General features: G+C 36.7%; 1 protein-coding gene across 1 annotated transcript in view; it reads left to right on the top strand.

The window, feature by feature from the left end:
* The window catches only part of MGA (MAX dimerization protein MGA), a 219,752-nt gene that overhangs the window by 9,032 nt on the left and 198,484 nt on the right, over positions 1–12,236 (top strand). Inside the window, exon 2 of the mRNA XM_027869894.1 lies at positions 5,361–5,424. The gene's annotated coding sequence lies outside the window, so the exon portion shown is untranslated. The remainder of the gene's footprint in view (positions 1–5,360; positions 5,425–12,236) is intronic.

Here is a 12,236-nt window from a genome sequence, read left to right as displayed (position 1 = left end):
ACTTAGTACCCAATAAATTTATTAACCTTTGCTTCTAAGACCCTTTATTGATTGTAATTTTTATTGCATTATGGTCTGAAAAATCTGCATTTAATAATTCTACTTTTATGCATTTGTGAAATTTTTGTGACAAGACAAGGTTAATTTTTTTTTTTTTTGGTGAGGCAATCAGGGTTAAGTGACTTACCCAGGGTCACACAGCTAGTAAGTGTCAAGTGTCTGAGGCTGGATTTGAACTCAGGTTCTCCTGACTCCAAGATTGGAGCTTTATTCACTGAGCCATCTAACTGCCTCGACAAGGTTAATTTTTGTGAAGGGGGTGGTCATGCACTGATAAGAAATATGTATATTCCTTCCTGTTCTCATTAAGTAGTCTCTAGGGGAGCTACCATATCTAATTTTTATAAAATTCTATTCAGGTCTTTCATATCTTTTTTTGGGGGGGTTAGTTTTATCTAGGTCTGAAAGGGGTAAATTGAAGAACCCCACTATTATAGTTTTACTGTCTACTTACTTTTGTAACTTATTTAACTTTTTCTTTAAAAATTTCGATGCTATACTATTTAATGTATATATACTGTATTGATATTGATCCATTTCTTTTTTTAAATTAATTTATTTTGATTTATCAACAATCACTTCCATATGCTTTTGAGTTTAAAATTTTTCTCCCCCTTCCTCCCCACCACCCTCCCCACCACCCTCCCCAACATAGTGCACAATCTGATATAGGCTGTACATATACATTCCTATTAAACATATTTTCACATTAGTGATGTTGTAAGTAAAAATTAGAACCAATAGGAGGAACCACCAGAAAGAAGAAACAAAACTCAACAGAAGAGAAAAAAAAGTAGCAAAGAGTATGCTTCGATCTGCATTCAAATTCCACAGTTCTTTCTTTGAATGTGGATAGCATTTTCCATCACAAGGCCTTTGGAGATGTCTTAGATCCTTGTATTGCTGGGAAGGGTTAAGTTTATCAATATTAGTCATCGAACAATGTGGCCGTTATTGTGTACAACTTTCTCTTGGTTCTGCTCACTTCACTCAGCATCAGACCATACAAGTCTTTCCAGGTTTTTCTGAAGTCAGCCTGTTCATCATTTCTTATAGCGCAATAGTATTCCATTACATTCATATACCACAACTTGCTCAGCCATTCCCCAATTGATGGTCATCCTCTCAATTTCCAATTCTTTGCCACCACAAAAAGAGCTGCTATGAATATTTTTGTACATGTGGGTCCTTTTCCCATTTGTATGATCTCTCTGGGATATAGCCCTAGAAGTGCTATTACTGGGTCAAAGGGTATGCACATTTTTATAGTCCTTTGGGCACAGTTCCAAATTGCTCTCCAAAATGGTTGGATCAGTTCACAACTCCACCAACAATGCATTAGTGTTCCAATTTTCCCACATCTTCTCCAACATTTATCATTTTCCTGTTTTGTCATGTTGACCAATCTGATAGGTGTGATGTGGTACCTCAGAGTTGTTTTGTTTTGCATTTCTCTAATCAATAGTGATTTAGAGCATTTTTTCATGTGATTCTAGATGGCTTTAATTTCTTCATCTGAGAACTGCCTGTTCATAACCTTTGACCATTTATCAAAATGGATATTGATACATTTCTAAGATACCTTTTAGCAAATGTAGCTTCCCTGTTTCTCTCTTTTAATTAGTTCTATTTTTTACTTTTGATTTGTTTGAAATTACGATTGTTATTCTTTACTTTTTTACTTTAGCTAAAACCTAATGGATTTGGCCACAGCCCCTTATTTTAACTTAATGTATATCTTTCTGTTTTAAGTGTTTCTTGTAAACAACATAATATTGAAATCTGGCTTCCAATCTATTCTGCTGTCCTCATTCATTTATGAGTGAGTTCATCGCCTTCATATTCACTGTTATGACTGTTAACTGTGTATTTTCTTCCATCTAATCTCTTATACTTTTCTTTCTCCCTTCCCCTTTTTAAGAGTTTATTTTATTTTTGACTAATTCCTCCCTTAATTTACCTTCCCTTTTATTTCCTCCCCTTTCCCTTAACCCCTTTTTCTTCCGTTTCCTGCTACATGAAATGTATTTCCATACCCAACTGTTTGTGTGTATGTGTGTGTGTGTGTGTGTGTGTGTGTGTATACATATATATGTAGTCTTCCTTCCTTTGACTAGTTCAAATAAGAGAATCAAATGTTGCTCATTCCCTGCCATTCCCTCCTCCCTATTGTATAGACTTTTACTTGTGTCCCTTCCCCAATTATTTGAAATTATTTTCCTTATTCTTCCTTTGTTCACCCCTTTTCCCTATGGATTTCTTTCCCCCTCCATTTCAGTTTTTCTTTTAAGATCACACAAACATTGCCTAAACACTTTGAAATCTGTCTAATTAGATTCTCTATGTGGTCTGTGATGATGCTAGAGTTCTGAGCAGATACATATATCCTCTGAGCCCTATATAAAAATGTAAACATTTTATCCTTATTTAGACTCTTATGTTTTGCTCACTCATATGTACCTCTTTATGATTCTTTTAACTTCTCTGTTTGTTAGTTTTTTATTACACAGTACTGGTTTTTGTGATCAGGAATACTTTGGAAATCTTCTGTTTAATTAAAAGTTCATTTCCCACCCTTAGGATTATGCTCAGTTTTGTTGGGTATGTTATTCTTAACTGTAAGCCTAGATCTTTTGCCTTCTTGACTATCATATTCTCCGCACTTTACTCCTTTTTGTAGGCAGCTAGAAGACACAGTGGATGGAAAGCTGGGCTTAGAGTCAGGGAAGATCCGAGTTCAGATGTGACCTCAGACACTTACTAGTTATGTGACTCTGGGCAAGTCACTTAACTTCTGTCTACTTCAGTTTTCTCAGCTGTAAAATGGGGCCAATAATAGAACATACCTCACAGGATAAAGATCAAGTGAGATAATATTTGTAAAGCACTTAGTATACATAGAGTCTGGCACATAGGTACTTAATAAATGCTTTTCCCTTCCCCTTTCCTTTTCCCTTTATAGTAGTGGCTGCCAAATTGTGTATATAATCCTGTGTATATAATGTGTCTCCTTGATACTTGAATTCTTTCTTCTGACTACTTACATGTAGTATTTTTTCTTTGACTAGGAGTTCTGGATTTTGGCTAAATTTTTGGGAGTTTTCATTTTGGTGATTTTTGTCAGGAGGTGACTGGTAGATTCTTTCTGTCTCTCATTTGCTCTCTGCCGAGAAATCTGTACATTTCCCTTTATGAGTTCATGAAATATGGTGTCTGGACTTTTTTATTTTTGGTCATGGCATTCAGATAGTCCAATGATTCTTAAATTATTTCTCCTCAGTCTGTTTTCTAGGTCAGTTGTTTTTGCTATGAGATACTTTGCATTTTCTTTCTTTTTTTTTTTAGGCATTTGTCTTTGTTTTAATATTTCTTGATGTGTCAAGGAGTCATTAGGTTTCATCATGTCAATTCTAATTTTCAAGAAGTTATTTTCTTGGGTGAGGTTTTATGCCTTTTAAGCTGTTAATTATTTTTTCCATGTCTTTCTTCCATAACTCTCATTTCTTCTCCCTTTTTCCCTCTACTGCTCTCATTTGGTTTCTGAAATAATTTTTTAGCTTTTTAAATTGAAAAAAACAAACAAACCAAAAAACAACCCAACTCTTGATTTAACTCTTCCAGGAATTCTGATTGGATGTGTGCCCAATCTGTGGTTTTCTTTGAGGCTTTGCTTGTAAATATTTTGGAGTCCTTTCTTCAGAATTTGTGTCTTGAGCTTCTCTGTTACCATAGTATTTCTTTATAATAATGGTTCTTTCCCCTTCCTTCCTTCCTTCTTTGCTACTTCCCTCCAGCCTACTTCTTGACTTTGGACTTTATGTTATAGCTAGGTTATACACACTTTTGTGAATGATGTCTGGGCTGAGATTTTGTCTTCTTGGGGCCTTCCGCTTCTTTCTTCAGTATTGAGTGTTATATTATTGTTGTATCTCAGGGACAGCTCTGGCTGGGGATCTGCACGCTTTCAGTGTTCCCAAAGTGATGTGACCCTGGACAAAGTTGTCCTCATTTCCTCCTGTTCTGAGTTCTGCAAGTTCCTGCCCCCAGGTTTGGGTCTTTGTATTTGTCTCTGCAAGTTGCAGTACAGTGCTCCTGGACTCAGCCACTACCAGCTAGCCCACTTGGAAGCTCAAGAAATTCAAAGTGACCAAACTGAAGGCTCACTTTTGGTCTGGCATTCTTGCCCTGGTTATTCCATTGCTGGTTTCAGCCTGGGCTGGATGCTTGAACTGAGTCCCTGTTCTCCTCCTAGGATCAGAGCCACCTACTATTTGTTTCAGAAATGGTTTCTCTTGAGGCCCAGGTCTTTTCCAGTTTGCCCCGGATTTATGACCGGGGTCTGGGTAGTGAACAATAGATCTGCCAGATGGCAGCTTTTCTTGCACCTTTCACTAGTTTAGAGTTCCTGTGCAATCTTTTCCTGCCTTGGTGCTTTCTTCTTGGTGCACAGTTTATATCCAAACTCCTTCAGTCCCTGGGCACTAAAATGCTCTGCCAGAAGCCTTCTCAGTGTCTGCAGACCTCTGTCCATCTCCCAGTGCTGATGAACTGGGCTGATAAAATGACTCGTGATCGTTTTCTTGGATTTCCTGATCAGAATTTGGTCTGGTGTATTTTCTAGATCTTTGTGGAAGAGGGAAGTGTGTCTGTGTGTGTTGGGGGGGCAGCTGGGTTGTATTTTTTTCCTGCTATTCTGCCATCTTGGCTTTGCCTCCAGTAATACTCATTTTTAATTCTTAGGAGACGAGTGTTCCATTAACTAATAACCATATAACCACACTGGTAGAATGTTGAAATTAAAAAGATGAGTCATTATTTCAGGGAGAAATTTGTGTTCATTAAAGGAACTTTATTTCCCAAAGACTATTCAGCTCCCCTAGCTTCTTCCTGTTTAATTATAGGCCCACTGTATCCTTTTTCAGTGTTTGTCCAATATCTATACTGGATGAACTATACATACATTATAAATCTGATTTAATGCTCTAATTTGGACAAAAGGCATTCTATATGAACTTAGTTTTTTCTAGGTGGATGGTTGGACCAAATTGTTTTCAGTGTTTATTAATCTTGTCCAGGAAGCTCTGAAGTGTTCTTGGGCTTGATGCAACCAGTACAATGTCACTGGCAAACAGAAGAATTCAAGAGGACCTCACCATAGGGAATCCCTCTTCTATTTGGACTTTACATCTTCTCTACTCTCTGACAGTGCTATATACCCTTGGGGAGCAAATGTCTTGTATGCCTCACTTGTTATTAATGACAGGATAATCAAACAAGGATATCTCTGTTTTATTTTTCAGGAAATCTTTTGTTATTTCACCATATATGTGGGAGAGAGATATCTTGTTGAAAGACAACTTCAAGGTAATATTTTGCTCTACTGAATCAAAAGCTTTTTATAGTCAACAAAGAATAGGCACAATGAGATTTTGCATTTTCTGTATCTTTGTCGATTATGTGATGATAAATATGTGATCTATTATGGACTATCACTTTTGAAAGTTAGCTTGTTCCTTACTAATACTGTCATTAAGGTTGCCTTTGATATGTGCATATATTTTGTAAAAAAAATTTTATATTTACTAGAAGATAGACTCAAGCATATATGTATATATGTGTATATATGCATGCATGTATGTGTGCATATATGTATATTAGTATGTCAATTGTTGATGTTTTCCTTGTTGCTCTTTGGAGGTTATTAATGGGGTCTAAGATTTTTTCCTTACCTTAAGATATTTTGTGAATTGATCTCTTAACACCCTCACATATGTATTGCCTCCAACATTACTCTTCTTATTTTAAAAATTGTTTTTATTCTGAACTTAATAAACATTAAATAAAATGAGCATCTCTATATACAAAGTAAACTGGATAATGAGGATTGTGTGTACAAAACCATGAATCTTTATTATGTGTAAATTGCTTTTCCTTTTAAATTTTATTATGTTTATAGTTTTAAGATTTATTATATATAAATTTAGTATGTTACTTTCAAGGCAGTCTTGCTCATCTGTGTTTCCTTCTGAACTTCTCTTTGCTTCTGTGCATTTTAGAAAATGTGAAATGTTTCAGTGACTTTTTTGTTTTCTCTTTTTGACAATTCTATTGCTAGCCGTGTTCTCCCTTGCAAATTTCCCATTTCCCTAATAAAAAAAAAGGAAAACTAAAACCCTTATAAAAATATGAATGGTGAAGTAAAATCCCCACATTCACCATGTTTGAAAATTTATATCTGATTTTACTCCTTAAGATCTTCACATTTCTCTCAGAAGGTGCTTTGGAAATGGGATTGGTCATTTCATTGTTCTAATTTCTTAAGTCTTTCAAAGTTTTTCTTACAGTGTCATTATTATATCAGTAGTTTTGGCTCTATCTGTATCACTCTATATAAATGTATACAAATCTTTGTAGGTTTCCCTGGAAAAGTTCCTTTCAGCATTTATTAGACACAATAAAATTCCATTATGTTTCTATATCATAATTTGTTCAGTCATTATCTTCTTGACGGCATCCCCTTAGTTTTCAGATCTCCCTTCTCTCTTTAGCCTTCAATCTCTCCTTCTCTATTAGCTCCTTCCCTACTGCCAAAAAACATACTTATGCCTTCTCCAACCTTAAAAACCCTCACTTCATCCAATCATCCATATACGATATCTCTCTTCCCCTTATTGGGTAAACTCCTTGATAAAGCCATCTATACTCAGTGCCTCTACTTACTGTCCTCTTATTTTCTTCGTAATTTTCTGTTATCTGCCTTCTGACCTTATAATTCAACTTATGACCAATAATTCAAAGTTAGCAGTGATCTTTAAAAAAAAAATTATTTTTAGCTTTTACAAAGAGATATTTACTTCAAAGGAATAAAGCAGATAAACAGCTTAGCTGAGTTGCTATAGGTAAGCATTCTAGGTTGGTTTAAATGCCAGAGAACAAAAAGAACATTTTTATTAGACAGTAGTCATCTAGTCATTATAGATTTCTCACATTAAACTTATTATCAGTACTTTTCCTGGACTCAGTAATACAGAACATGTCAGTATATCATTACTTAAATATAGAATTCAGTAATACAAAAAGTATCAAACAATTAGCATGTGAAAAATTTCCCAAATTATATTAATGAAACTGACTTGTGATGGAACACTCACACCTCTCTCTCTCCAAATTTGACTGTACATTTACTGCGTTAAAAAATTACCAAATTTCTCTAGTATCCTATACTGTAGGGCTATCCAAAATAAAAAATCCTGGCCTGAGAATCTCTCTAGGGGTCACCCCCAAAAAGCAGTGGGCTCAATTTTATCTCAGATAAGACCTCACATCTAAAACTAGCCACTGTGCCCTCTATTACCTGAAAGTCAGGTGTGTTATATTTCACCCCTTCATATGCTTTAGAGGACTGGAGGGTTTCTAGGCTCTTCTGCAAATGGCTTCAGCCATTGTGTGTTCCCTCAGTGTAAGGGCTTCCCTGTTCCTCAGTTTCATTTAATCACTAATAGATCGCTTTTACAAAATAATATTTTCTCCAAAGGTATAAAACAATATGCTAACAACTTTAGTGTGGTTCCTATAGAGCACAGTTCCACTTCAAGCCCAGAATCCCCACTAGGGTTCGAGTTCCAGGCACCTTAGATTCTCAGAGGTTTCTTGCCAGGCTAGCTGGTTACAGCATCTTACCTGCAATCCTGGCTCCAAAGTCACCACGGCTCAAACTCCTGAGTCCATTGGGGATCACCACTTGCACATGAAACAGACAAGGAAAAACAGAACAAGACAAATATCCCTAGTCACAATGTCTAAAAGGAGGAATGGGGTAGACTCCTTCCCAGTTCAGTTCATGGTTCTTGTACTGTGGGTGAACTGTGATCTTCACACTCTGGTCAGAGTATTCATGAAAGAAAGACTGTCTCATTCTAGCCAGTTTTTAAAGATGCAGCCAATCAAATGAGGCTACTCTCAACAACCTGGTAGGGAACATATAAGGGGACTCAGGGAAGCAGGGTTCTTTCATGTTAGACCTTTTGGGCATGTTCCTAAGACCGCAGTACATACCTCCCCTTATCTGAAAGTTGGCATCTTCAACAAATAGGCATGGGTGCATTTTTTTGTTAACACACTCCTTGTTCCAAATTCAAAATCATCCTCTATGGTCTCTGGGGAGGCATAAATAATTTCCATTCACATGCTTCCCTGGTGTCAGGTCTCAAAACAGTCATTGTTGACTGATGTGATATAATGACATGTACAAACAAAAATTACAATTATCCCCAAATACAAAGTTTTGCAGATTCACAAAACAAGGAACATTATACAAAGTTTGCCAAATATTTCTGCTTTCTTAGTCTTAGCTTTGCAGGGCCTTTCTCAACCCACAAGCAAAAGAAAGAGCAGAAACAGACCAAGAAAATTGGCTTCTTGTTTCAGAGGGAAACCTTACCTGCACTGAACTTTTCAAGTTAAATGGACCTCTTCCCACAGAGATTTTGGACTTAGAGGCCCCTAGGAAGTCACCCTTTTCTCAGTTGAGAAAACTGCCTGGGGGTGGAAACTCTGTCATGTTTCCCTCCATGCATAATACAGCCACCCAACTGGGGTTTGGACAAAAGGTATCCTTTTCTATGCGGGACACAACCAAAATTCTCTAGGGGTTCCTCTGTACTATAAGTAATTTCCTCTAGGTCCTTTTCTAAAAGGCACTGGAAATTTACCCCATGGATCTGTTACTGTCAAGATAAACAAAATGAAATTGCAAACTCACTCATTAGAACAAGAAGACAAGTAGTGTCAGAGAAGTTACAAACAGTGTCAACTACTTGTGAATAGTAGGCACAGGTGCCTTAACCTAAGAAGTTGTAGGGTATTTTGCTTTCACAAAAGGCAAGTAGTCTAAATTGCTTTTAAATACCAAAGAACAATAGGAATTTCTATTAGACAGCAACAATTTAATGATTCTAGATTTCTCACATTAAACTTAATAACCATATTTATACAGGACTCAGTAATACAAAATGTATGCGTATATCAATAACTATATACAGAATTCAATAATACAAAAAGTATCATTACTTAAATAGTAAAGCAATTGACAGATGAAAAATTTGCAAAATTGTTCCAATGGAACTGACTTGAAGTTTTCCCTTAAATATAGTGAGGAGCTCCCCTGCTTTTAAATTTCCATTTAAATACTGATAGCCAGATGAGCTTTTTCTTTTTAGATGAGCTTTTACAAAGAAGCCTTTGCTCCAAAGATGTAAAACAGATATGTGAACATAGAGTGCAATCCCAGTTTCAAATACAAAGCCTACTTTAGGCTTGAGTGCCAGGCGCCCCAGCTGGCTGCATCATCCTGCCTGCCATCCTCGATGCAAGGTCTGCATGGTCCAGACTCCCAGCTCTGGTGGGGACTACTGCTGGCCCCTAAAAAGGAGGAGGACAAAAAGGAACAGAACAAGAGAAACACCTCCAACCAGGAGTCTAAAAGGAGGGAGGAGAGATGTATCCCCTCCATCTCCTTTCCTTCCTTCTCTTTTGCTATGTTGTATCCCAAGCTCTCTCCTTTTGTGTAGGGGTAGTTGACAACTCTTGTGTGATCCTGACACTGGTTCCTTGATACTTGAAGTTTTTCTAGATTCTCATAGTATTTTTTTTTTTAATCTGAAAGCTCTGAATTTTGCCTATCATGTTCCTGGGAGTTTTCATTTTTGAAATTTTTTTTTCAGGAGATGACTACTGAAAGTCCGTTTTTACTGGCTGTCTCTTATGCCTGAAATTCCCTTTTTTCTCATCTCTGTCTGCTGGTTTCTCTGGCTTCCTCCAAGTTCCAACTGTCTATAAGAAGACTTCCTGATTCCCCTTAATGGTAGTGCCTTCCATTTGTTCATCAACTCCCAATTTATCTTGTCTATTTCTTATTTGTCCATAGGGTTTGTGTGTTATTCCTTTCTCTCCCCTCATTAAACTGTGTGATCTCCTTGAAAGCAGGTACAGTCTTTTGCCTTTATGTTTCTAGCACTTATCACAGTGACTGGCACATAGGAGGCACTTAATAAATGCTTGTTGACTTTATGTTTTCATTTTGCAAAGTAGTTCAAAGAGGTCTCTGGTTTTCTTTTATGACTTTTTATTGTTTTTGGGGGTTTTTTTGGTGGTTTTTAGGTGATTTAAGTGATTTTGTGAGTTTGTAGTTTTTAGGTGATTTAAATCAGGGCTTCTTAAACTTTTCCACTTGAGACCCCTTTTCACCTGAGAAATTTTTATGCAACCCTGGCTATATAGGTAGATAAAGTAGTATACAAATTGATTATTTACTGATAATAAATCATAAAGAAATTTATTTTAAAACAATTCTTGGTATACATATAATTTTACCATTTATTAAAAATGAAAACAAATTTGCATACTAATGAGATGATGTGCTTGTTTATTTTTATGTAAAGAATTAAATTTTGGCATAATATTTGATACTGCAGGACGTAGAGCATCTTCACTGTTTTTTCAGAGGTGATTGATATTTTGATTTTATAATTGTCAATGCTGAGAGCGCTGCTTTCCATAAATACGTAGTACAAAGTGGCTGTTTGGGCCATTCTAATTTTCCAGGAGTGTGTTACTTGGAAAAGATTTCACATATTTTAATTTTTTTTCTCTTCCAGGAATTACAGTAGAACACATTATTGGGGGCTTTGCTGGTGGTTGCTCTGGAGTTAATTCTCCTAGGCTTGTGTCTTGGATATTCCTGTAGTCATAAAATGTCTTTATTATCACTTTCTTATTCTGTTTATTCACATTTCTAGCTTTAGTTCCTAAATTGGGACTTTTGTCAGGGCTAGGCTCTAACTGCTATTGTACACTTGAATAGGCTAGTGGGCCCCACTTTGATCCCTATCTGTAATTGTTGACAGTCCTGACACTTCTCTTCCTCTGATGTCTGCTGTGCACAAAGTTTTGGTAGGTTCTAGGCTCACTTGTATCTTCTGGGTACAAAGTGCTTAACTCTTCAGGACAGCTTATGTTAGTTTGTTGAAAACTCAGATCCCATAGGCTATATGGATTGATCATTTTGCCCTCAGCAGGAGCTTTGCTTGTTCTCCCTTTGTGTGAGTCCACAGGCCGTGCCACCTTAGGGCTTCCTGTCTAGAATACTCTGGGGCTGTTGGAGCTGGCATACCAGTGTGCTGTGCTTGCCTCATGATAGCTTTTCTGCCTTGGTTTCTTCCTTAGTTTCTGCAGACTTCTGGGTGTCTCCTTTTCTTTTTCTTTTTCTTTTTTCTTTATTTTGATTTATCAATAATCACTTCCATGTGCTTTTGAGTTTAAAATTTTTCTCCCCCTTCCTCCCCACCAGCCTCCCCAAGATAGTGCACAATCTGATATAGGTTATACATTTACCTTCCTATTAAACATATTTTCACATTAGTGATGTTGTAAGTAAAAATTAAAACCAATAGGAGGAACCATCAGAAAGAGGAAACAAAACTCAATAGAAGAGAAAAAAATAGCAATTCAACTTTCATAGTTCTTTCTTTGGATGTAGATAGCATTTTCCATCACAAGGCCTCTGGAGATGTCTTAGATCCTTGTATTGCTGGGTAGAGTTAAGTTTATCACTATTAGTCATCGCACCACGTTGTCTGTTGTTGTGTACAACGTTCTCTTGGTTCTGCTCACTTCAGTCAGCATACAAGTCTTTCCAGGTTTTTCTGAAGTAAGCCTGTTCATCATTTCTTATAGCACAATAGTATTCCATTACATTCATATACCACAACTTGTTCAGCCATTCCCCAATTGATGGGCATCCTCTCAATTTCCAATTTTTTGCCACCACAAAAAGAGCTGCTATAAATATTTTTGTACATGTGGGTCCTTTTCCCATTTGTATGATCTCTCTGGGATATAGCCCTAGAAGTGCTATTACTGGGTCAAAGGGTATGCACATTTTTATAGCCCTTTGGGCACAGTTCCAAATTGCTCTCCACAATGGTTGGATCAGTTCACAACTCTACCAGCAATGCATTAGTGTTCCAATTTTCCCACATCTTCTCCACCATTTATCATTTTCCTGTTTTGTCATGTTGGCCAATCTGATAGGTGTGATGTGGTACCTCAGAGTTGTTTTGATTTGCATTTCTCTAATCAGTAGTGATTTAGAGCATTTTTTCATATGATTCTAGATG

This window comes from Vombatus ursinus, unplaced genomic scaffold (genome assembly GCF_900497805.2).
Source record: "Vombatus ursinus unplaced genomic scaffold, bare-nosed wombat genome assembly UNPS02014794.1, whole genome shotgun sequence".
NCBI lineage: Eukaryota > Metazoa > Chordata > Mammalia > Diprotodontia > Vombatidae > Vombatus > Vombatus ursinus.
This window is presented reverse-complemented; position numbering and strand designations above follow the sequence as displayed.